Source organism: Gorilla gorilla, chromosome 20 (genome assembly GCF_029281585.2).
Source record: "Gorilla gorilla gorilla isolate KB3781 chromosome 20, NHGRI_mGorGor1-v2.1_pri, whole genome shotgun sequence".
NCBI classification, from domain to species: domain Eukaryota; kingdom Metazoa; phylum Chordata; class Mammalia; order Primates; family Hominidae; genus Gorilla; species Gorilla gorilla.
Window position 1 is genome coordinate 29091814 of NC_073244.2, and position 26931 is coordinate 29118744.

The following is a 26931-nucleotide window of genomic DNA, read 5'->3' on the forward strand; positions in this document are numbered from 1 at the left end:
TATCCTTTCTATTTAAAACCTTGTACCCTTTGATCAACAACTTCCTATTTCCTTCCCACCACACCCAGCCTCCGGTAACCATTATTCCACTTCCTACTCTTTTGAGTTAGAATTTATTAGATTCTACATATAAATGAGATCATGCAGTATTTGTCTTCTTGTGTCAGTCTTATTTCACCTAGCATAATGTCTTCCAAATTTATCTATATTGTTTTAAAGGACTGGATTTATCCCTTTTTATGGCTGAATAGTATTCCATTATGTATTTATACCAATTTTTTTATTTTTTAATTTTTTTTATTTTTTGAGACGGAGTCTCACTCTGTCACCCAGGCTGTAGTGCAGTGACGCAATCTCAACTCACTGCAACCTCCGCCTCCTGGGTTCAAGCGATTCTCCTGCCTCATCATCCCAAGTAGCTGGGACTACAGGTGCCTGCCACCTTCCCTGGCTAATTTTTGTATTTTTTAGTAGAGACGAGGTTTCACCATTTTGGCCAGGCTGGTCCCGAACTCCTGACCTCAGGTGATCCACCCGCCTTGGCCTCCCAAAGTGCTGGCATTACAGGCGTGAGCCATTGCACCCAGCCTAACAATAATTTTTAATAAAAATTAACGCATTGAATAATTGAATAATTTTCATTGTTGTATATGTGTGTAAATGTATAAAATGATACGTGAAAAAAATAAGCCAGAAAAAGTATGTTAATATTTGTAACAAAATGGGAAGGTAGTTAATTATTATTTGCAAATGATGTCTTTTGTTTACTTAGATAAAAAAAGAAACTATAAGACTATTTTAACAGTCTATTCAGGTGGGTAGACAAAATTCTAAGATGATCTCCAGGATTTCCAATCTGTTGCACACCTGCTGTGTAATCCTCTCCTTTGGCTTGTAAAGAAAATATGACTTACTGTCGTGGAAAATCACTCATGAAATTAGGATGCTGATGTATTGACTTTGTGTTCATCAAAGGGAGATTATCCTGATAGGGCTAAACTTAATCAGAGGTGCTTTTAAGAGAAAGACAGGGGCCGGGCATAGTGGCTCACGCCTGTAATCCCAGCACTTTGGGAGGCCGAGACGGGTGGATCAGTTGAGGTCAGGAGTTCGAGACCAGCCTGATCAACGTGGTGAAACCCATCTCTACTAAAAATACAAAAATTAACCAGTTAGCCGGGTGTTGTGGCATGCGCCTGTAATCCCAGCTCCTCAGGAGGCTGAGATGGGAGAATCACTTGAACCTGGGAGGCAGAGGTTGTAGTGAGCCAAGATCACACCACTGTACTCCAGCCTGGGCGACAGAGCGAGACTCTATCCCCCCCAAAAAATAAAAAGACACATTGTAGAAAAACACACTTGCTGACCTGGAAGTAAGTGACTCCTAGGTGGAACAGGTTGTAAGCTGCTCTTGGTGGCCACATGGCAGGAAACACGTTTGTATATTGTCATCATTCCTGCCTTCCACATGTTGCTTCCAATAGGGAGGATGCCATGACAGAGATAAAAAGGGGGTCTTCTTCGTGCAAAAATAATCACCTCTCATCTGGGATAGCTTAAGATAAACAGAGGAGACCACAACATGAGCAAATCAATGGGAGGAAAAGGGCAGCCTGGTTGAAAGGGCTCACTGGCATGATGGAGCAGCATTTACTAAGTTGTAGTGAATGATCAACCTCTGGGATAGCAATAGTCAGCCAAGAAGGCTGAACTCATTTTTATTCTCATTAAATCAGCATATCTGCACCATTCTGGTGGCCCAGTGTTACACTACCCATTACAAAAATAACACGGAGACCAGTGGGTAACTTCCTAGAATTGAGCTTATCATGAAAAAGCATATCTTATTATTTGTTTTCACAATTGAAAAACCTCGAAAACAATGAATTTATTAATAATGAACTTCTGCTCATTTTAGAGGATTCTATGTTGTCATATATTAAACTTTAAACGCTTTAATATTAATATGTCTTGAATGCATAAACAGTATGCAGATAGTTTAACACGATAAAAGTAACAATTAGAAAAAAACATTTGAAATGGGATAGAATTTATCAAAATCACATCTTTTCAATGGCTTGGCATAATTGCCATGCTCTCTGAAGTGGCTAGATTATTAACAAGTAGCAAAGACAATTTTGGTTTTGTTCAATCATTAAGTTCTTGACCATTTAAAATCTAAAATTCTGGCTAAAGGATTTAAAGGCCGTATTCTTTAGTGGCTTCTTAGGGTTTTACAGGCAATACAAAAAGAATTTTGATAGGCAGAAAAATGCATTCTACATATACACACAGTGCTCTTCTCTAGTTTGCATTAACATTAAAAGATTGAAGATTTCAAATCTAGTCTGTCAGAGTAAATTGATAAAAGTTGTATTTTTCAGCTAAGCAAATAATTGAATAAAATAGGTAACAATTTGTCATTAGCTGCCAAAAAATAGTATGACCAGATTCACTAAGTATCTAGCCACGCAAACGACAGCCCAACTAAGTCAAGATCCTAAGAGGTGCGTGTGGAAAGCATTTATGGGCAATGTGGTGCCCCTCCACTCAGCACCTTCTTCTGCCCCTTTACAGAGATACAATTTCCCGAGTGACTCAGGGTGAGTACTAGGAGCTGAGAATGCTGTATTCAGTTTATTACCGGGAACATAATCAACAAATTTATTTCATATTATAAAAATTTTATGAATCGGTTTGGTGTGGTGGCTCACACCTGTAATCCTAGCACTTTGGGAGTCCTAGGTGGGCGGCTCACGAGGTCAAGAGATGGAGACCATACTAGACAACAAGGTGAAACCCCGTCTCTACTAAAAATACAAAAATTAGCTGGGTATGGTGACACGTGCCTGTATTCCCAGCTACTTGGGAGGCTGAGGCAAGAGAATCTGGGAGGCAGAAGTTGCAGTGAGCCGAGATCGCGCTGCTTCACTCCAGCCTGGCGACAGAGTGAGACTCCGTCCCAAAAAAAAAAAAAAAGAAATGAATACTACTCTGCCTCACAAAGGCTTTTAGTAAAAGATTGCTTATAGTACTCAATTTGGATTCATAAAAATTTCAATATTCCAGGTAAATCAGCGGCACTTAAATGTCAACCAAATTTCATAAAACATATTTCAATGAGATGAGTCTTTTTAGCTAAGAATTTTATTCGTAAATTTAGAGAAAAATAGAAAACCAGTACTTTGAGCTAAATAACGGTGTTTGGCATGAGAGCTCCATCCAAACAAGTGCTCTTCATCATCATTAACATAGCAATGGCACCACGTGCTCTCCTTGAGCAGGCCGGCCTGTTTCCACTGATATAAAGTGGAGACGGCATTGAAATAGTGAACGAGGGTGATATAAATGGAATATTTATATTAAATACAGTTTTTAATAAAAAGCATTTGATATACAGCTACAGATGAAATTATTAGTATGAGGCCGTAATATTTTTACTTCTACTGACAGGATAACTTGATTCACAATATTCTTATTTCAAATAATATTCCTTTTTTTGCTGTATATTTGCTAGCTTTTGGTCCAAGTATTACCGGAACTCAATAGAAATCAACAAAATTCATCTTTATTTTACCACAAGCATTTTATTATTGATGCATATGCTTATTTTGCTTAAAAATCCATTAGCTTTTGATGAAAGATTTGTACTTTTCTTTCAGTGTGTTGTTTATTGCTGAGAAGTGGCTGTCCTGCCAGGAAACTGCTATTCTCAGCTCTATCCACACTGACTAATAGTGAGTGGAAGTGAAGTGTAAGTAAGAACCAAATGTGTCTTCTCCATCTGTTTTTTCATCCATTGGCTGAAGAAAGAGAAAGATGCAGAAAGATGAAAGAAGATATGATCCCTGAAAGATCACATAGAAGTCCTCTTAATGAGAAAAAAATGGTTGTGTGACCATAAAATACATTATTTTGCTAAGCCTCTGAAATTTTAGTATAGAACTTGCATTGCTTTCAGTCCTTCAGTTTTGATGCTTCAGGATATGACACAATTAATTCCCTGGTGAATCAAAACTGAAAAGAATAATTTATTAAGGTAAGAGATACAGGAAAGACCTATTACCTTTGACCAATATCTCCACCCCCAGCCTTTTTTTTTTTTTTTTTTTTTTTTTTTGTTGAGAAAGAGTTTCGTTCTTGTCACCCAGGCTGGAGTACAATGGGGCGATCTCAGCCCACGGCAACTTCTGCCTCCTGGGTTCAAGCGATTCCCCTGCCTCAGCCTCCCGAGTAGCTGAAATTACAGTCACGTGCCACCACACCCGGCTAATTTTGTATTTTTAGTAGAGATGGGGTTTCTCCATGTTGGTCAGGCTGGTCTTGAACTCCCAGCCTCAGGTGATCCACCCACTTAGCCTCCCAAAGTGCTGGGATTACAGGCTTGAGCCACTGTGCCTTTTTTTTTTTTTTTGAGACGGAGTCTCACTCTTGTCCAGGCTGGAGTGCAGTAGTGCAATCTTGGCTCACTGCAACCTCTACCTCCCAGGTTCAAGCGATTCTCCTGCCTCAGTCTCCCAAGTAGCTGGGATTACAGGGGCCCACCACCCCGCCCAGCTAATTTTTGTATTTTTAGTACAGACGGGGTTTCACCATGTTGCCCAGGCTGTTCTCAAACTCCTGATCTCAGGTGATCCACCTGCCTCAGCCTCCCAAAGTGCTGGGATTACAGGTGAGTCACCACACCCGGCCGAGTTAGAATTTTTTTCTACTCTACCTAGAAATGAGATCATGTGGCTCTTCCAAGACATTGTCTGCAGGCACTCAGAATGGTCCAGCGCTTGACATACCAATATAGGCTTTCCTACAATACAGCCTCTAACAAAAGTAGGCTGTTCCGAACCCCTGGTAATAGAATACCTTTATACCAAGAAGGTTGGGAAAGCATCAAAATCTGCTTGTAGCATGTGCCCAGGCAGACTTCGAGGGGTTCGTGCTGTAAGACTTCAAGTTCTTATGAAATTGTCCAAAACAAACATGTCAGCAGGGCCTATGGTGGTTCCATGTGTGCTAAATGTGTTCGTGGCAGGATCAAGCGTGCTTTCCTTATCGAGGAGCAGAAAATCGTTGTGAAAGTGTTGAAGGCACAAGCAGAGTCTTCTCACTCATTTTATTTAGCTTTGCAGCTAAATAAAAAGTGAAACTTTTTTGAGAAAGAAAAAAATGAGATCATGTGGTATGTTTTTGTTTTCTTTTTTCTTTGTGCTGGCTCTTTTTTTTTTTTTTTTAGTATTTATTGATCATTCTTGGGTGTTTCTCACAGAGGGGGATTTGGCAGGTCATAGGACAATAGTGGAGGGAAGGTCAGCAGATAAACAAGTGAACAAGGGTCTCTGGTTTTCCTAGGCAGAGGGCCCTGCCGCCTTCCGCAGTGTTTGTGTCCCTGGGTACTTGAGATTAGGGAGTGGTGATGACTCTTAAGGAGCATGCTGCCTTCAAGCATCTGTTTAACAAAGCACATCGTGCACCGCCCTTAATCCATTTAACCCTGAGTGGACACAGCACATGTTTCAGAGAGCACGGGGTTGGGGGTAAGGTCATAGATCAACAGGATCCCAAGGCAGAAGAATTTCTCTTGGTACAGAATAAAATGGAGTCTCCTATGTCTACTTTTTTCTACACAGACACAGCAACAATCTGATTTCTCTATCTTTTCCCCACATTTCCCCCTTTTCTTTTCTACAAAACCGCCATCGTCATCATGGCCCCTTCTCAATGAGCTGTTGGGTACACCTCCCAGACAGGGTGGCGGGCGGGCAGAGGGGCTCCTCACTTCCCAGAAGGGGTGGCCGGGCAGAGGCGCCCCCCACCTGCCGGACGGGGCAGCGGCCGGGCGGAGGTGCCCCCCACCTCCCTCCCGGATGGGGTGGCTGCTGGGCGGAGACGCTCCTCACTTCCCAGACAGGGTGGCTGCCGGGCGGAGGGGCTCCTCACTTCCCAGACAGGGCGGCTGCTGGGCGGAGGGGCTCCTCACTTCTCAGATGGGGCGGCCGGGCAGAGACGCTCCTCACCTCCCAGACGGGGTCACGGCCGGGCAGAGGCGCTCCTCACATCCCAGACGGGGCGGCGGGGCAGAGGCACTCCCCACATCTCAGACGATGGGCGGCCGGGCAGGGACGCTCCTCACTTCCTAGATGGGAAGGCGGCCGGGAAGAGGCGTTCCTCACTTCCCAGACTGGGCAGCCGAGCAGAGGGGCTCCTCACATCCCAGACGATGGGCGGCCAGGTAGAGACGCTCCTCACTTCCCAGACGGGGTGGCGGCCGGGCAGAGGCTGCAATCTCGGCACTTTGGGAGGCCAAGGCAGGCGGCTGGGAGGTGGAGGTTGTAGCCAGCCGAGATCACGCCGCTGCACTCCAGCCTGGGCACCATTGAGCATTGAGTGAACGAGACTCCGTCTGCAATCCCGGCACCTCGGGAGGCCGAGGCTGGCAGATCACTCACGGTTAGGAGCTGGAGACCAGCCCGGCCAACACAGCGAACCCCCGTGTCCACCAAAGAAATACAAAAACCAGTCAGGCGTGGCGGCGCGCGCCTGCAATCCCAGGCACTGGGCAGGCTGAGGCAGGAGAATCAGGCAGGGAGGTTGCAGTGAGCCGAGATGGCGGCAGTACAGTCCAGCCTTGGCTTTCACAACTTTGGTGGCATCAGAGGGAGACCGTGGAGAGGGAGAGGGAGAGGGAGAGGACATTTTACATTTTAAAAGTTGTAATTCATGCAATTTAATTTTCAAACAGTTGACCAACCTTTTTTCATGTGAAACTCTGCTTAATCAGCAGTCACTTTATTTTTACTCTTCAAGGGTATTTTCATTCCCTGAAAAGCAGAGCGAAAGTTCAAGTGAGTGTGCTGAGCTGGTCCTCACCAGTATCAGTTTATTCACATTCACACAGTTGACCTTCTGGGGAAAGAGGGTTCACTTCAACAGCCTTATTACAGGAATATGGAACAGATTTAATAGAGTAAAATGTAAATCACTGACTTTCAAGAAAAAAAGAATTTTTTTTTAATTCTTTGTATGTGAGTATGTGGTGGTCGTAAAGTTTACGATAAAGACTAAAGTTAGAGAGCACACTTTACATGAGGGGTACAGTGCAGGTCCTATGCAACCTTCTTTTTGCCAAACATGCCCTTAATGCTTTTTTCAAGTAGTATGTTGCTGTATCCATCACTTATCAGGCTCTGATGATCATTTTCTAATTTATCAATTTAAATATGCAGTCAATATCATCCAGAGTTCTGTCCTTGACGTTTAACTGCTCAGACATAAAACTATTTAAATATTCTTGATAAAAGATGAGGTTTTATTTGTTTATTTTACTACAGAGCATTTCATGCCAGTAAGCTTAAGTTTCATGAAACTTGAAAACATGCTTTAGTTTTACCTTCGTTTGGAAAGCCAAATTTGGCCAAAAATGAATACAACAATAAACTTGAATATAAATCATTTTGAAATTGAATTCAAATTATTAAAATATTAAAATTGATAAATGTATTTGACTATGTCAAATTATTAAAAATTTTTGAATAGATAAAAAGTGTAATAAAGTTGGAACTTGAGAAATATGCATGCTTTTATGTTAAATCATTTTGTGGTTAAAGTTTCAATTTAGCAGTTTTGACTGTTTAAAATGTGAATACTGACATATCAGAGAAGAAAATATTGATAACAAAGAATACAAAACAAAGCACAATAGTGTTGATAGCTGTGGTGAGTCCTCGGCTCTTGTCTTAGTTTCAAAAAATTTAAACAAGACAAACCACAAAGAAGATGCAGCATAATTTATTGCAAAGGAGAAAGACTATTTTAAAAGTTAGATGCAGAATACCCAGTACACCCTGAGCGAGAAGGGATTCAGGGCGGGCAGCTTACAGGAATGAGACGAAAAGACTAGAACTAGGAACACTCCATGTATGGGAATCTTACATAATTATTCATAAGGAGGTGGGAAGAGGTGTTAACTGGTAAGCATGTTCTGGGTGGTCCTTTTGGTGCACATACACAGTGGCTGTACATGCTTGTTTATATGTCACGTGTTATTAGCATCTTAAATCTCAACCACGGTGTGTTTTTTACTATTTATAATAGTAATAATGACTAAAAGGTCACTTTAAGGACAGGTAAAATCAAAATGTGCATGCTCTCTACAAGGGTATTTCCCTACATGAGAGAGCTTTGCTTGAATGAGTTGAAATACGATGCAAATGCTGGGGCTTACTGGGTTGACAATATGCAGTCGTCATGCATTCACTGTGGTTGCTGCATCCCGAGGACATTATCAGTATGCCAACGTGGTATACTGTAGTAGTCACTTTCTTGAATACCCATCCTGCCTCAATAGTACTTGTACTGATTTATCCCCAACGACTGACTCTGAGACTTAAGATTTAGCTATTATGTCAACATTGTCAACAGTAGGAAAATCAAAATTTTAAAATCAAACATATTTGAGTTTGATTTGGGTAATTAGCTGTGTGCCCAGGAAAAATTATTTTACATTTCTGAAGCTTCAATCTTCATTATTAATAAAAAATATTATCTCCCTCAGGGCTGTTTTAACACATGGTAGCTATAAGTATTTTTCACTGAAACTCTTGTGTAAATATTATAGTAAATATTTAAGAATAAATATTCATATTTCAAAGATTATGTGAGTTGGTATATTTTGTCATGTTTAATGTATTTATCCTTTCCAGAAAATGCCACAGTAAGAATTTTTTATTTTCTCTGGAATAAAAGACTAAGGGTTTCTGCATTGTGACTGTGCTGATATTTGCATAGGGTTTTGACTGTTACTGTTGAATTTAGGTTGAATTTCAAATCCACTGTTGTTTAGCTTGTGTGGTTTCTGGTTCATTTGGAGAACCAAATATATTAGACGTGAACTGTTTGGGGTAACTTGGCATCATTTCTGCTGTCCTTCTGTTATTACATCTGGGGCTTTAGAAATGACTAGGATTCAAATAAGGTTGGTTTGGAATCAAGCAATAGAAAATCCTCCCAAATACTCAGGGAAATAGCTACTGAATAATGCATTTCAGTGAGATTTATACATGAAACAGAGTTCAATGAAATTCAAAAATTATTGCAAGTTTTCTAAATTTAGAAACTGACTGCAAACAACATATTAGGCAATTGTAGCTTGTCTATAGCATCTGTAGCTTGGGGAAGCTGACATTACAGAAAAGCATATTGCTACTGTAATAAGATTTGGAACAAAAACTTACGTGCATGTAAACATTCCCCCTTAGTAATCCTTAAATACTTGTCATTCTGGCTCAATCTTTTTAGTGCAACTGTTTATGATTTCAGAGATTCTCTCTCACCAATTTCAAGCTATGGTGTTTTCAGCTCTTAATGTTTACTTGTACCCAGTAAGCTTCATGGTTACATCATTATATTGGGGTCCCCCAGGCAATCCCTGAGCCTTAGAGCTGACAATCCTACCTCATCCTTTTTGCTTCACATGCTGTTATTGAGTCCCTTTCACTCCATATTTGAGCCTTAATGAGGCTTCCATTTAAGGAAACCAGAAGAATGGGTTGCCCATATATGTTGAGTTGAGAATCAGGATTCTCTTGAGTATAAAGACTTTACAGCCGGGCGCGGTGGCTCACACCTGTAATCCCAGCACTTTGGGAGACCGAGGCGGGTGGATCAGGAGGTCAGGAGTTTGACACCAGCCTGACCAATATGGTGAAACCCGTCTCTACTAAAAATACAAAAATTAGCCAGGTGTGGTGGTGCGCGCCTGTAGTCCCAGCTGCTTGGGAGGCTGAGGCAGGGGAATCGCTTCAACCTGGGAGGCGGAGATTTCAGTGAGCCAAGATTGCCGCCACTGCACTCCAGCCTGGGCAACAGAGCAAGATTCCGTCAATAAATAAATAAAATAAACAGACTTTACATTTATTATTCACAGTACAAAGCAGTATTTTTTTTTTAATATGCAGTCTCACTCTGTCGCACAGGCTGGAGTGCAGTGTCATGATCTTGGCGCACTGCAACCTCCACCTCCTGGGTTCAAGCGATTCTCCTGACTCAGCCTCCCGAGTAGTGTGGACTACAGGTGCATGCCACCATGCCTGACTAATTTTTGCATTTTTATTAGAGACGGGTTTCACTATGTTGGCCAGGCTGGTCTTGAACTCCTGACCTCATGATCTGCCAGCCTCAGCCTCCCAAAGTGCTGGGATTACAGGCGTGAGCCACCACGCCCGGCCACAAAGCAGTGTTTTTAAGATGTGAACATGTTTTACTCAAATTAAATATAAATGATTTTATCAGTATTCCAATGTGGTGAGAATAACTGCATGAAGTTCACCAAATGTTCTGCTTCAGACTTTTTCGAAACAAAGATCAATATGTATGCACTAGTGGATGTTAGTTATTTGGTGTTGGTTTTCATTTTTAAAGATTTTTTCCTACTTTATGCTGATATTAAGCTACACAAAGCGTACCAAAAGCTATAATTTACCACACTTTTTACCAAAATTTCAAACACTTAAATATTGAAAGTGACATTCTTGATTACCATTTTTTTATGTGATGTAGTCTGCATTTATTAGTACTACATTGCATTTTTTTATGTGGTGCAAGGTTATAAAAATGCCTTCCAGCTGATTTCTTAGGTAACAGTAGAATCTGTTTTCTTAGACAGTAACATGAGAATTCTTTGTATACTACCTTTGGAGGTACTAAAAGCAGCTGGTTAAATGTACTGAAATCTGTCCTTATTAATGGAAATTTAATTCAAAGACTATGCAAAGAAAAGTCATTCAGGCACCCTGAAACTAAATTGGAATCTGGTTCCTGACACTGGTTAACAGATTGAGCAGATTAGAGTAGACCTACGTCCCTTTAAACAATATTGAAACACATTTTTTTTTGAGACAGCGTCTCGCTCTGTCACCCAGGCTGGAGTGCAGTGGTGCAATCTCAGCTCACTGCAACCTCCATCTCCTGAGTTCAAGCAATTCTCGTTCCTCAGACTCCTGAGTAGCTGGGATTATAGGTGCCTGCCACCATGGCCAGCTAATTTTTGTATTTTTAGTAGAGACAGGGTTTCACCATGTTGGCCAGGCTAGTCTCGAACTCCTGACCTCAAGTGATCTGCCTGCCTCGGCCTCCCAAAGGGCTGGGATCACAGGCGTGAGCCACCGCGCCCAGCCAGATTTGATTTTTTAAATGTTTGTGAATGTGTATCACTGTAGTGAAAAATCAAATTATTTAAATCTACTTTCTAAATAATTTTGATTAAAGTATTCTGTATTTTGAGTGCCAGTATTCATATAGTATGCCAAACCACCCATTTGTTTACTATTTTGCCATTTTATAAAATAAGCCTGAATTTGTGGAGACATTTTTAAAGAAACCGATCTTTTCTACAAAAAGATTTAGACATCGAAAATAGAGAATTTAGTTTCACATTATATATATAGTTTGCTGAACCCTACAGTAGTTTGTAAAGTTTGTTTGTGTACGCCAATCTTAGATTTTCTAAAACAAAATGAAGGGTTTTTGTTTTATGTTACATTTAATATACAAAGTCCAAAATATGCTCAGACAGACAACTTCATCAGACTCCTTCATCAACTCCGTTTCCATCGTGGCGTGAACGGTTTCTCACTGCTTTAGCATCTGCCTTTGATTTCTACTAATTTTCTTTGACTTTGATTTTTCTTGTCCATCTCTGGTGGTTGCTTTGCTGCTCCACTTTGAGGAGTTCGGGCAGCTTCACCCTCAGCCGCTCCAACAGTCCGTCCATTTGGCTCAAGCTCTAGGCAGTTTCTCCTGGTTCTTCTGTTCCTGGCGTCTGAGATTTGTCAGCAGGGCCTGATTTTCAGGAACCATGCATGGCTATCGCCTCCTCCCGCCTGGAGGGCTGCTCCTGCGCCTCTGACCGGAGCTGGTTCCAGCCGCGGCCCAGCTGAGCACAGCAGGAACCGCAGTAGCAGCCGGAGAGCCCACGCCCGGGGTCGCCTAGCCCAGGAACGCCGTAGCTGCAACCCTGGGTCGAAGCCCAGCTCCGTGCGCAGAAAGCCGAGGCCAACCAGAGCATTTCCTGGACGAGAGCTCTCGGACTGCGGGGCCAGTTCCTCTTACCAGCTTCCTGCTGCCACCTGGGCTTCCATCAGAGGGACGCTCAGGATGGGGCAGGGGCCCGGAGACACTGTGAAGAGTCCAGGGGAATGAGGAGGGGCTGGGCCGGGCAGCCTTAGGCCCAGCGCAGGTTAGCGCTTCTCACGCCTGAGCAGAGATCAGCTACTGCCACGGCGGGGAGGACAGAAGGACCCAGGCTCCCCAGCCTCCCTCTGCACCAGGAGTGTAGGAAACTACTTCCAAAAAATAATAATAATAATAAGTATGGAATAGAACTTGCAGATCTAACCCAACCAAGTTTTCATTCTTTTTCCTTTTCCTTTTCTTTTTTTTAATGTGTTTTTCTCTTATATTATGCTCGCCTGACGGAAGATTTTATGTTCCATCCTCACATGGAAATTTAAATGTAATCATAATGGTCACAAATTTAGAAACTAAATTTACTTTATTTTGCCTAAGAATGCTGGGGTAACATTAATTTTTCAGTGGTGCCTTCTGAATCTTAACGTTGATTACCTTTTATTTGAGTCTATTAACTAAACTGTAGTAAGTAATAATAATAAATTCTTGATTTGCATAGGGCTTAACAGTTTACAAAGGGCATGTATTCATTCATTTAACCGATAAATGTGCTTTGAGCTACACGTTGTGCTATATTTTTTGCTAGCCTTGGGAGATAAAATTAAGAAATGAAAGTATTGGCCGAGTGCTGTGGCTCACGCCTGTAATCCCAGCACTTTGGGAGGCCGAGGCGGGCGGATCACGAGGTCAGAAGTTCGAGACCAGCCTGGCCAGCATAGTGAAACCCCGTCTCTACTAAAAATATAGAAATTAGCCAGGCATGGTGGCACGCGCCTGTAGTCCTGGCTACTCAGGAGGCTGAGTAAGGAGAATCACTTGAACTTGGGAGGCGGAGGTTGTGGTGGTGAGCCGAGATCTCACCACTGCACTCCAGCCTGGGCAACAGAGCGAGACTCAAAAAAACAACAACAAAAAAAGAAAGTGTTGATCTCTTCTCTCAGGAAACTTTCAGTCTGGCTTCATAAAATCCTCACACACTCTCATAAAGTATATACCTCTTAAGTCTTCTATAAGCCTGCTACCCCAAAGTGACCACTATCTGAATTTTGTGTTATTCGCTTTATGCAATTTTATGAACAATATACATTTTAGTGTTGCCTGTTTCTTTTTTTTGTATATATATGCTAGCATAAGTTTTCATCTGTGCCTTGCTTTTTAATTTATATGTATATTTTCCTATTTTTCCATGTTGCTTTGCATAGCAATAGTGATTTTATGTGCCTTTAGAAGTAGTATTGTATGTATGTTTCCTGGGTTAGACCAGTGTCTTCAACGGTTAGAAGAGCAGGCTCAGACTACCTGTGTAACGTTGGGCAAGTATCTTAACCTCTCTGATTCCTCTGTTACTTAGAGATAATAACATGGCAGTGAAATCCGTGTTGTTCTTTGAATGTAATAATAAAATAGGTAAAGTTATATTAAGAACAATAAAAACATTACAAAAGACAAAAGAGAGTATTTATACATACATTCAAGACTTAAACATAAGATAATATTTTAAACAATTTTATGTTATTAAATTTGAAAATTTAGATAAAACTACCTTTTTTTTTTCCAGAAAACTATGTGAAAAAACTGATTAAGGAAGAAATAAAAAAGATAAATAGAGAAATAGACCGGGCACAGTGGCTCACACCTGTAATCCCGGCACTTTGGGAGGCCAAGGCAGGTGGATCACGAGTGGTCAAGAGATCGAGACCATCCTGGCCAACATGGTGAAACCCTGTCTCTACTAAAAAAATAAAAATAAAAATAAAAAATTTAAAAAAATTAGCCGGGTGTGGTGGCGGGCGCCTGTAGTCCCAGCTACTCAGGAGGCTGAAGCAGGAAAATCACTTGAACCTGGGAGGCGGAGGTTGCAGTGAGCCAAGATTGAGCCACTGCACTCCAGCCTGGTGACAGAGCGAGACTCCGTCTCAAAAAAAAAAAAAAAAGAAGAAAAAATGTTTTTAATTTTACACACCTAAAAAGTACATGTATTATAAAAGAACAGCTTGATAAATGTTTACAAAAGATATATACCATGAACCCAGCACCCAGCGGTTGGAAGAGTATGAACAACCTGGACACTCCCCCTCCTTTATTCTCCTTGTTTTTCTTTTCTCTTCTTTTTTTCTTTTTTTTTTTTTGAGACGAAGTCTCGCTCTGTTGCCCCAGGCTGGAGTGCAGTGGTGTGATCTTGGCTCACTGTGACCTCTGCCTCCTAGGCTCAAGCAATTCTGCCTCAGCCTCCTGAGGAGCTGGGATTACAGGTGCACACCACCACACCTGGCTAGTTTTTATTTTTTTAGTAGAAATGGGGTTTCACCATGTTGGTCAGGCTGGTCTTGAACTCCTGACCTCATGATCTGCCCGCCTCCGCCTCCCAAAGTGGTGGGATTACAGGCATAAGCCACCGCACCCAGCTATTCTCCTTTTCAATCACTGTTCTGCCAAGAGAAACTTATATCCTGGCTTTTTATACAATAAATAATATTTGTCTGTTTTTGAACTTTAAATAAATAGATTAATACAATAAGTTCTCATTTTTGGCCAGCTTCTTTTGTTCAACATTGTGAGATTAATCTCTGTTGCTGTCTGTGGTTTGCATATTTATTGATCTACCATGTGACATCATATAAATACACTGCAATTTATTTATTCAACTGTTCATGAACATTTTGTTAATTTTCCAGATTTTTCAGTGCATCTATAGACCATCTTGTGCATTTTTTTTTTTTTTTTTGAGGTGGAGTTTCCCTCTTGTCGCCCAGGCTGGAGTGCAGTGGCACGATCTCGGCTCACTCCAACCTCCGCCTCCTGGGTTCAAGCAATTCTCCTGCCTCAGCCTCCCAAGTAGCTGGGATTACAGGCATGCGCCACCATGCCCGGCTAATTTTGTATTTTTAGTAGAGACAGGGTTTCTCCATATTGGTCAGGCTGGTCTCGACCTCCTGATCTCAGGTGATCTGCCACCTCGGCCTCCCAAAGTGCTGGCATTACAAGCATGACCCACCGCGCCCGCTTGTGTGCATTTTTAAAGATAAATTTCTGCAATTATGTAGATATTTTACCATAAATATAATTAAAGTATATTTATATCTTCAGCTTGTGTAGGCATTGGCAAGCCCTCTTCCAGAATGTAGTACCAACTTATACTACCAGCACTACAGGATGGATTATATAGTATCTTATTGTCTTTATTTTCTAAACCCTACAGTGTAACCTTTGTGAAGTCAAAGGCCTTTAATTTCATTCACCATAATATTTGCAATTTTTAATTAAATGAATTTTATTTGACTTTGAAGCATTTTCTTTTTTCTTTCTTTTTTTTTTTTTTTTTGAGACAGAGTCTCGCTCTGTCACCCAGGCTGGAGTGCAGTGGCGTGGTCATGGCTCACTGCAACCTCTGCCTCCCTGGTTCAAGCAATTCTCCTGCCTCAGCCTCCAGAGTAGCTGGGATTACAGGTGACCGCCACCATGCTTGTCTAATTTTTTGTATATTTAGTCTGGTCTCAAACTCCTGACCTGGTGATCCGCTGCCTCAGCCTCCGAAAGTGCTGAGATTACAGGCATGAGCTACCATGCCTAGCTTGAAGCATTTATTTTCTTAAAAATAACTGGGGTAGGTCGGGCTCGGTGGCTCATGCCTGTAATCCCAGCACTTTGGGAGGCTGAGGCAGGCGGATCACCTGAGGTCAGGAGTTCGAGACCAGCCTGACCAACATGGTCTCTACTAAAAATACAACATTAGCCGGGTGTGGTGGTGCATGCCTGTAATCCCAGCTATTCAGGAGACTGAGACACGAGAATTGCTTGAACCCAGGAGGCGGAGGTTGCAGTGAGCCGAGGTTGCGCCGTTGCACTCCAGCCTGGGCAACAAGAGTGAAACTCTGTCTCAAATAAATAAATAAATAATAAAAAATAACTGGGGTAAAATTGATTTATTTATGCTTTTCTGAACATTTTTTTCCACCTCTGTTTCTTTACACATAAGATTTATCTGCCAAAATTTTTTTTTTTATTTTGACCATTCTCAGTGAGGGTCATTTCACCCCAGGAGATACTGTAACCAAGCAGGTGCAATTTCAGCACGGTCTTGAAGAAGGCAGGCCTTGGCTGACCAGGTGAGCTCTAAGCAATTGTAAATAACTACCTTCTAAATATGTATAATTTATATTTTTTATTTATATACCATAAACATTTATTAAGCTGTAATATTTACAATATTCTGTTCTGAGATCTACAAATATATCTACATAACACCAATGACAATATTTTAATAAACAGGAGGAATATATATATATAGCTTTACAAAAAGAAAAACAAGCCTGATACATTTGCATCTGTATAAGATACTGTAGAATCAATTTCCAAAGCTCAAGGAACTAAAACACACACACACACACACACACACACACACACACACGCACAACATCCTAATACAAGATTCAACATTTCTCCTCTTTGCTGGGTCCATTGATGAGAGTCATCACTGTGTCTGTGAGCTGAGTCCAGAAATAAGACACCTACCTGTGGCAAGATCCACATATAAAAGTCACAATACAAACTGTGAGCTATATCCACAAGTGAGACTCAGAACCTCAGCAGTGGGCTCCGTCCACGTGTGAGGGTGATAATCCTGTCACCTGGGTGTACATAGAAGAGTCACAATCTCAACTTTGTACTGGGACCTAATATGAAACTCTTGGTGAAACGTAAGGGCTTTATATTATATGCATGAGTGTGGTAATCTTCTGAGAACTTTCTGCAAGTAGAAGACTCAGGACCTTACCCATTGCCCTAAGCCTGTCTACAAGAATCAACACCTCTTCTATTGGCTAAATCCAAGTATATGAGTCATCATTGCACCTGTGAGCTTGATCCAGAAATGAGTCATCATCTCACACATTGCTAAATTTACATATGACAGTCACAACTCTAACTGTGGACCATGTCCACATGTGAGATTCAGGACCTCACCAGTGGGTTCTGTCCATGTGTAAGAGTGACAATTCTAATTGTCCGCTGGGCATGCCTATGGGATGCACAATCTCATCTGTGTGCTAAGTCCTGTTAGGACACTCTCTGTGTCACTCAAGGATGTTATAGGATATGCATGAGTGTCATCATCTTCTGTGACATTACTACAAGTAGGAAACAGAAGACCTTACCTATTCCCCTAATTCTAGCCATGAGAGTCAAAATCTTTTCTATTGGTTGGGTCCACATATGAGAGTCATCATCACACCTGTGAGCTAGGCCTAGGTATGTCACAATCCCACCTGTGGGAAGACCAGACAGGAGAGTCACATTGCTTGAATGTTGGTCTAGGAATATTTCAATAACCCCCTGTGTTCAGGGCCCTGGCAAGAAAGTTACATTATTTGAATGCTGAGCTTAGCAATATGCCACAATGCCTCTGTGGGCAGGGCTTAGCCTAGAGAACCACATCACCTGGGTTCTGTGCAAAGCAATATTTCACAATTAACTCTGTTTACAGGGCTCAGGAAGGAGAGGAAAGTCACGTCATGTAGGTTCTGGCCTACTGGATAGGTCACAATCCCTCCTTTGACAGAACTCAGGCAGCAGAGTCACATCATTTGTGTGTAGGGCCCAGTAATATGTCAAAATCCTCACAGAAGTCAGGGCCCATGCAGGAAGAAAGAGTCATGCCACCTAGGTTCTGGGCAAGGAATACGTCACAATCCACCTGTGGACTCAGCTCTGGCCCCAGGGTCACATCTCCTGAGCACTAAATTCAGGAATATGTCACAGTGCCCTTTGTGGTACAGGCCAGAGCAGATGTATCACATCACCTAGGTGCTATGCCCAGCAATATGTCACTATTTATTTTGTGGGCAAGGCCCAAGCAAAAGAAGAATTACATCATCTAGGTGATGAGCCCCATGATATATCACAGTGCCCCCTTTGTGTAGGGTCCAAGCGGAAGTGAAAAGTCACATCATTGTGTCTTAGGCCTAGGAATACATCACAATGCCTTGTGTAAGCAGTGCTTAGGCAGAAGAGTCCCATTACCTAGGTGCTGGGCCCAGAGATACATGGAAATCTTCCTGTGGGCAGAGCACAAGCAGGTGAGGAAGGTCACATCACCTAGGTGGTAGGCCCAGAGATATGTCACAATTTCCCCTTTAGGCCAGGCCAATGCAGAAGAGTCACATCACCTGGGAGATAGTCCCCACACTATGTCACCTTGCCCCTTGTAGACAGGGCCTTGGTGGGAGCTGAAAATCGCATGACCTAAGGGCTAGTCTCAGCGATATCTTACAATTCTCTTTTAGGACAGAGTCCAGACAGGAGAGGAGAGTCACATCACCTAGGTACTGAGCCCAGTGACATGTCACCATTCTCTTTTATGGCAGGGACCAGGAGAGTCACATCACCAAGGTGCTGGGTTCAGTGACATGTCAAAATCTCCCCTATGGACAGGGGCCAGGCAGGAGAAAACACTGATATGGTTTGGCTGTGTCCCCACCCAAATCTCACCTTAAATTTTAGCAATCCCTTCATGTTAAGAGCAAGGACAGGTAAATATAATTGAATTATGGAGGTGGTTTTATACTGTTCTTGGGGTAGTGAATAAGTCTTGTGGGATCTAATGGTTTTATAAAAGGGAGTTCCCATGCACAGGCCTTTATGCCTGCCACCATGTAAGATGCCTTTTTGCTCTTCCTTTGTCTTTTACCATGATTGTGGGCCTCCTCAGCCATGTGGAACTGTGAGTCCATTAAACCTCTTTCTTCTATAAATTACCCAGTCTTGTGGATGACTTTATTCACAGTATGAGAACAGAGTAATGTAGAAAGTCATATTTTTAGTTGATGGGCCCATACATATATCACAATGCCCTCTATGGGCAGGACCCATGCAGCAGAGTCAAACCACTTGAGTGCTGGGCCTAGCATTTTGTAACAATCACAGCTGTGGGTGGCACATATTCAGAAGAGGATAGTCACTTCACCCAGGTGATGGGGCCAGAGATATGTCACGATGCCCCTTTTGGGCAAAGCCCAGGTAGTACAGGAGAGTCACCTCACCTAGGTCTGGGGCCCCGTGACATTTTCTATTTTTTTGTATGTAAGGCACAGGAAAAAAGTCACATCACATAGGTTCTGGGTTCAGCGATATGTCACAATTCTTCCTATGGGCAACACAGAGGCAGAGGAGTCACCTCACCTACATGCTGGATACAGTAATATGTCACAATTTTCCCTGAAAACCGGGCTCTGGCAGGTAAAAAGGATCCCATTACTTGGGTGATGAGCAGAAAGATGTGTCACAATGCCTTTTGTAGGTGGGCAAGGCCAGGCAGGAGAGTAACATCACCTGGGTCCTGGGCTCAGCAACACGTCACAATCTCCCCTTGGGCATTGCCGAGGCATGAAAAGAGAGTTACATCATCTAGGTGATACATCCAAATACATGTCACACACACAAAAAAACAGGGCCTAGAAAAAAATAGAGACAGATTACCTAGGTGCTGGATCCAGAGATATGTTACATTCCCTTCTGTGAGCCAGAACCAGGCAGGAGAGGAGAGTCACATCACCTAGATGATGGGTGCAGAGGTATGTCACAGTGTTCTCCATAGGCGAAGCCCAGATAGGAGAGTTAAATCATCTGGGTTCAAGGCTTATGAGTAGGGCTGACTCAGGAGAAAAGAGTCACATCCTTTAGCTGTTGAACATGGTAATATGTCACAATACCCACTGTGGGTGGGTCAATAAAGGGGAGAAGCATTACATCATCTAGGTGATGAGCCCAGTGACATCTCACATTTCCCACTGTTGGGAGGGCCCAAACAGGAGGGGAGAGTCACATTACCTAGGTGCTGGGTCCAGCAATATGCAACTCTCCCCCACTGAGCAGATTCCAGGCAGGAGAGGAAAGTGACATCATCTGCTTGCTGGGCTCAGCAATATGTTACCATTCATACTGTGGATGGGGTCCAGGTAGTAGAGGTGAAAAAAATCACCTAGCTTCTGGGTTCAGTGATATGTCATAATCCCCCCGAGGGAATGACCCAGGGATGAGAGGGGAGTCCCTTAATCTGGTTAATGTTCCCAGGGATATGTCACAATGTCCCTGTAGGAACAGGGAGGAATGTCACAATGTCCCATATTCCAGGGAGGAATGTCCTGGAGGAAGAAATCTAAATGCTGGGCTTAGCAATATGTCACAATCTTTTCTGTTTGCAGATCCCAGGCAAAAGAAGAAAGTCACAGCATTTAGGTGTTTGGCCCAGGTATATGTCACAATTCCAGTTTTGGCCTGGGCCAAGGCAGGAAAGTCAAATTACTAAGGGGCTGGGCAAAGGCATATGTCATAATCACATTTGTGGGAAGGTACAGGGATGAGATTGACAATCCTGTATATGTCCCAGCTCTAGGTATGAGATTCAACATCTGTGTGTTGGGTCCCCGTACATGAGTCACAAACTCAACGGTGGACTGGGCATGTGCATGAGACCTCAATCTCACCAGCAGACTATATCCCAGTAGGGAACTCACAGCCTCACTGGGGTGCTAAATCCAGGTCAGAGAGTCATTATCTCACTTGTGGACTGGATTCTTGTCTGAGACACAATTCCAAATTTTGACTGCCTCCAGCTATGAGACTTAGGACTTCAACAGTGTGCTGTATTCAAGTGGGAGGGTGACAATTCTTACATCACCTGGGTGTACATACAAGAGTCACAATCTCATCAGTGTGCTGGGCCCTATTATGACACACTGTACAACTTGAGGGCTTTAAAATATACACCTGAGAGTTGCAATCTGCTCTGAGACCTTCATGCTTGTATGGATCTGTGATCTTACTGATTGCCCTAGAATCAGGTATGAGATTGAACATCTCTTATTGGCTGGATCCAGGTATGAGAGTTACCACCATTCCTGTGATCTGAGTCCATAAATGAGTCACCATTGGAACTGTGGCCATATTCACATATGAATCACAATTCCAACTGTGGACTGTGTTTGCAATTCAGGCTTAGAATTTTACCAACAGGCTCTGTCCATGTAAGAGAGTGACAGTTATAACTGTGGCCTGGGTGTGCATATGAGAGTCACAATCTCTACTGTATGCTGAGTCCTGTTATGATACTCTCTGTACCACTCAAGTGCTTTATATAGTATGTGTGAGTGATGTGATGCTTTGTGATCTTTATACAATTTAGAAACTAAGGACCTTACTGGTTGCCCTAATCTTAGCTATGAAAGTTACCATCTCTCCTATTAGCTGAGTCCAGGTACAAGAGTCATCCTCATCCCTGTTAGCTGGGAGCAGGGATAAGGCTGGATCATCACATCCCATGGGTGCTGGACCAGGAATATGTCACAATTTCCTCTATGGGCAGGACCCATGCAAGAGAGTCACATCACCTCAGTGAAATGTCACAATGACCCTGTGGGCAAGGCCCAGGAAAGAGAGTCACATTATCTGGGTGCTCAGCCCAGTGATATGGTCCAGGCTTTTCCTGTGGACAAAGCACAGGCAGAAGAAGAGAGTCACTTCATCTAGGTGATGAACCCAAAGTTATGTCAAAATGCCCCCTGTGAGCAGGGCTCAGGCAGAAGAGTCGCATCACCCAGGTGCTAGACTCAGCAATATGTCATAATTCCCCCTATATGCAGGGCCCAGGCAGGAGGGAGTCACATCATCTAGGTGCTGGGTCCAGAGATATGTCACAATGCTCCCTGTGGATATTGCCCATGAAATAAAGTCACATCACCTTAATGATGGGCACTGCATTATATTATCATGCCCCCGGTATGCAGAATCCAAACAGAAAAGGATATTTACTTCATCCGGGTGCTAGGCCCAGTGCTATGTCACAACCCCTAAAATGGGCAGGGCCCAGACATGAGAAGAGAGTCATATCACCTAGGTGTTGGGTGCAGTGATATGTTATAATGCTCCCAGTGTGCAGGAACCAGGCGGGAGTAAAGAATCCCACTACTTATGTGCTGGGCCCAGAAATATTTCAAAATCTCCCTTGAGGGCAGTGCCCAAGAAGGAGAGTATGTCACCTAGATGCTTTATTTAATTAATGTCACTGTAGGCTTGGCCTACCCAGGCAAGTGGAATTCCTCAAGCGCTCGGCAAATGTATACGTAAAAATCACACCTGCAAGAAGGTCCAGTGGTTAGATTTACAATTCTGAACATGTCCCAGCTTTAAGTATGAGAGTCAACACCTCCTGTGAGTTACGCGCAAGTACAGGACTCATCATCTCAATAGTAAATTGGATCCATGCATGAGAGTCCCAGCCCCACCTAGGGGCTGTGTTCTGGTGTGAGAGTAACAGGCCCATGGGTGTGCTGAATTCTGGTCCAAGAGTCACCGCCCCACCTGTAGATGGGATCCATGTATGAGAGTCACGATTTTAACTGTCAACTGTCTCTGGATGTCAGATTCAGAACCTCAAAGGTGAGCTGTGTCCATGTGGGAGAGTGGCAACTCTTATTTTTGGGTGGGTGTACATTTAAGGATCACAATCTTCCCTGTGTGATTGGCACCGTTATGACATTTTCTGTATCACCCAAAGGCTTTATATGATACGCATGAGAGTCACAATCTGCTCTGAGAGTTTTGTGCTGGTATGACCCATGATTTTACCTGTTGCCCTAAGCCGAGGTATGAGAGTCAACCTCTCACTAATTTGCTGCATCCAGGAATGACAGTCATCACTGTGCCTGTCAGCTGGATTCAGAAGTGAGTCACCATCCCACCCCTGGCTGGATCCACCTATAAGTCACAATTTTAACTGCAAACTGCATTTACATGTGAGATTTGAGATCTTAACATGTGTAAGTTAAAATCCTAACTGTCGGCTGGGTGTGCATGTGAGAATCACAGTCTCACCTATGTGCTGAGCCCTGTTATGACACTCTTTGCACCAACTGAAAGCCTTATACAATATGCATGAGTATTGTAATTTTCTCTGACCGTCGTACAAGAAACACACCCAAACCTTACTCACTGCCTGAAGCCTAGCAAAGAGAATCAATATCTCTCCTATTTGCTGGGTTCAGGTATGATTGTCATCATTGCACCAGTGAGCTGAGCCCAGATGTATGTCACAATCCCGCCCATAGACAGGGACCAGGCAGAAGAGTCACATCACCTGGATGCTAGGACAGGAATATGTCAATCCTCATTATGAGCAGGATGAGGGAAGAAGAGTCATTGCTGGGTTCTGGGCCTAGTGATATGCCACAGTCCTTCATGTGGGCAAGTCCCAAGCAGACAAGAACAATAACATTACTTAGGTGATGAGCCCAGCAATATGTAACAATGCCCAATGTGGGCAGGACCCAGGGAAGAGAGGAGAGTCACATCACCTAGTTGCTGCTTCCCATAACATGTTGCAATTCCCACTGTTCACAGGACTTAGCAAAAGAAGTGAGTCACAAAATTTAGGTGCTGGGCTGAGCATGGTGGCTCATGCCTGTAATCACAGCACTTTGGGAGGCCAAGGCAGGCAGGTCACCTGAGGTCGGGAGCTCGAGACCAGCCTGACCAACATGGAGAAACCCTGTCTCTACTAACAAAAAAAATCCAACCATAGCCAGGCGTGGTGGCGCATGGCTGTAATTTCAGCTACTCAGGAGGCTGAGGCAGGAGAATCCCTTGAACCCGGGAGGCGGAGGTTGGAGTGAGCCAAGATTGCACCATTGCACACTAGCCTGGGCAACAAGAGTGAAACTCTGTCTCAAAAAAAAAAAAAAAAAATTAGGTGCTGGGTTAAGCAATAGTTCAAATAGTTCACAATCCCCACTGTTGGCAAAGATGAGGCAGCAGAGAAGACTCAAATCACCTAGGTGCTGGGTGCAGCAATATGTCACATGTTCTTCTGAAGCTGAGACCCAGGCAGGAGAGAAGAGTCACTTCACCTAGGTGTTTGACTAAGAAATATGTCATAATGTCCCATGTGGGGAGAATTAAGGCAGAACAAGCACATCACCTAGGTGCTGGGCCCAGTGATATGTCACAATCTTCTCTGTGATCAAAGCCTTGGCACAAGGGGAGAGTCACATTACCTAGGTGTTGAATTCAGAAATATGTAACAATCACTTCTAAGTAATGGGTTCAGGCAGATGAGGAGAGTCATGTTACCTTGGTCCTTGGCCTTGATATATGTCACAATTTCATTTGTGGGCTGAGCCCACAAAGAAAACTAAAATAACTCAGGGTATGGGCAAAAGCATACATCACAATCACACCTGCAGAAAAGTCCAGGGATGAGATACACAATCCCAAACATGTCCAGCTCTAGGGAGGACAGTCAACACCTCCTGTGTGTTCAGTCCGAGTATGCAAGTCAGAATCTAGATATTGGACTGGATTTGTGCCTGAGAGTCTCAAATCAACCTTCAGATTGTGTCCTGGTAGTAGAGTCACAGCCTCAGAGGTGTGATAAATCTTGGTCCAGAGTCATTATCTCATCTGTGGACCTGATCCATGTATGAGACTCACAATTCCAACTTTTAGCTACCTCTGAGTGTGAGATTCATGACCTCAACAGTGGGCTGTGGCTATTTAAGAGGGTGAAAATTCTTACTGTGAACTGGATGTGCATATGAGGGTCACTATCTCACCTGTGCACTGGGCCCTGTTACCACACTCTTGGTGCCACTCGAGGGCTTTCTATGGTATGCCTCAAAGTCACAATCCACAATTAGATCTACATGCTGGTATGAACTCATGATCTTACTCATTGTCCTAAGCCCAGGAATGAGAGCTAATATCTCTCTTATTGGCTAGGGTCAGATGTGAGAGTTCTCACTGTGCCTGTGAGTTGGGTGCAGAAAGAAGTCATCATCCCACCTGTGGCCAGATCCATGTATGACAATCAAAATTTCTTTTTTTTTTGAGATGGAGTCTCCCCCTGTTGCCCAGGCTGGAGCACAGTGGCATGATCTCAGCTCACCACAACCTCCCCCTGCTGGGTTCAAGTGATTCTCCTGCCTCAGCCTCCCGAGTAGCTGGGACTACAGGTGCGTGCCACCATGTCCAGCCAATTTTTGTATTTTTAGTAGAGATGGGGTTTCACTGTGTTGGCCAGGCTGGTCTCGAACTCCTGACCTTGTGATCCACCCGCCTCAGCCTCCCAAAGTGCTGGGCCACTGTGCCCGGCTGACAGTTACAATTTCAACTGTGGATGGCATCCACATGTGATACTCAGGACCTCACCGTGGTCTCTGTCCATGTGTGGGAGTGACAATCCTCACTGTTTGTTGGGTATGCCTACGAGAATCACAATTTTAACTTTGTGCTGGAATCTGTTATGACACTCTCTGTATCATCGGAAGGGATCATACAATATGCATGAGTTTTGTAATCTTCTGTGACTTTCATACAAGTAGAAAGCCCAGGACCTTGCCCATTGCTTGAAGGCTACCTATGAGCGTCAACATATCTCCTATTGGCTAGATCCAGGTATGCAGCTAATCACTGTGCCTCTGAGCTGGGTCCAGAAATCAGTCACTGTTCAACTTGTTTCCAGGTGTACACATGACAGTCAGACTTTTCACTGTGGACTGCATCTTCATGTGAGGTTCAGAAGCTCACCAGTGTGCTTCTTTCATGTTTGGAAGTGACAATCCCAATTGTTGGCTTGGTATGCCTGTGAGAGTCACAGTCTCACCTGTGTGCTGAGTCCTATTATTACATTCTCTGTAGCACACGAAGTATTTATAAGATATGCATAAATTTTATACATCTCTGTGACCCTTCTAAAGTAGGAAACCCAGGACTTTACCTACTGCCTAAAGTCTAACTAAGAGCATCAAAATCATTCCTATTGTCTGGGTTCTCATATGAGTGTAATCGAAATGCCTGTGAGCTGGAAAAACTATATGTCAAAACTTAGCCTGTGTGAATAAACCAGAAAAGAGAATCACGTCACCTGAATGCTGGACTAAAAACATGTCGCTATCCACTCTGTGGGGAGGGCCACGGCAGAGAAGTCCCATAACCTGGGTACTGGTCCCAGCAGTATGTCACAATGCCTTCTGTGGGCAAGGTTCATGCAGGAAAGACATATTATCTGCATGCAGGGCACAGCAATATGTCACCCTGTGTACAGGGCTCAGGTAAGAGAGGAGAGTCACAATACCCAGTTGTTGGGCCTATTGATAGGTCACAATGCCTCCTTTTGGAGAAGCCAAGGCAGGAGAGTCATATCATTTATGCATAGGGCTCAGTGATATATCACAACCCACACTGTGGCAAAGCCCATGCAAAAGAGTAAAGTCATATCACTTAGGTGATTGGCCCAGTTATATGCTACAACTATCTGTGTTGGCAGGGCCCAAGCAGGAGAGGACAATTACATAACCTGGGTTATGGGCCCAAAGATATGTCACAATTTCCCCTGAGGACAAGGCCTATGTAGGAAAGGAAAATAACTTAAATGCTTGGCTCAGGTATACATCACAATTTTATTTTTGGGCTTTACCCAGGCAGGAGAGTCAAATCACTCAGGTGCTGGGCAAATGTATATATCACAATCACACTAGCAAGAAGGTCGAGAAATGAGATTCAAAATTCCACACATTTTCTGACTTCAGGTATGACAGTCAAGAGACCTCACTTGAGTTGGGTCCAAGTGCATAAGTCACAATCTTAATGGTGGACTCAATCCCTGCAAGAGAGCCCCAATTCCAAATGCAGCTATTTCTGAATCTAAGAGTCACAGCCTCACAGGTGTTCTGAATCCTAGTCTTTGAGTCACCATTCTACCTG

General features: G+C 43.3%; 1 long non-coding RNA gene across 1 annotated transcript in view; it reads right to left on the minus strand.

The window, feature by feature from the left end:
* LOC129528954 (uncharacterized) overlaps positions 1-19818 on the minus strand; it is a 53608-nt gene extending 33790 nt beyond the window's left edge. Inside the window, exons 1-2 of the long non-coding RNA XR_008674294.2 lie at positions 19654-19818; positions 6746-6815 (exon numbers count right to left, since the gene is read on the minus strand). This is a non-coding gene — a long non-coding RNA (uncharacterized lncRNA). The remainder of the gene's footprint in view (positions 1-6745; positions 6816-19653) is intronic.
* Positions 19819-26931: the final 7113 nt, after the last annotated feature.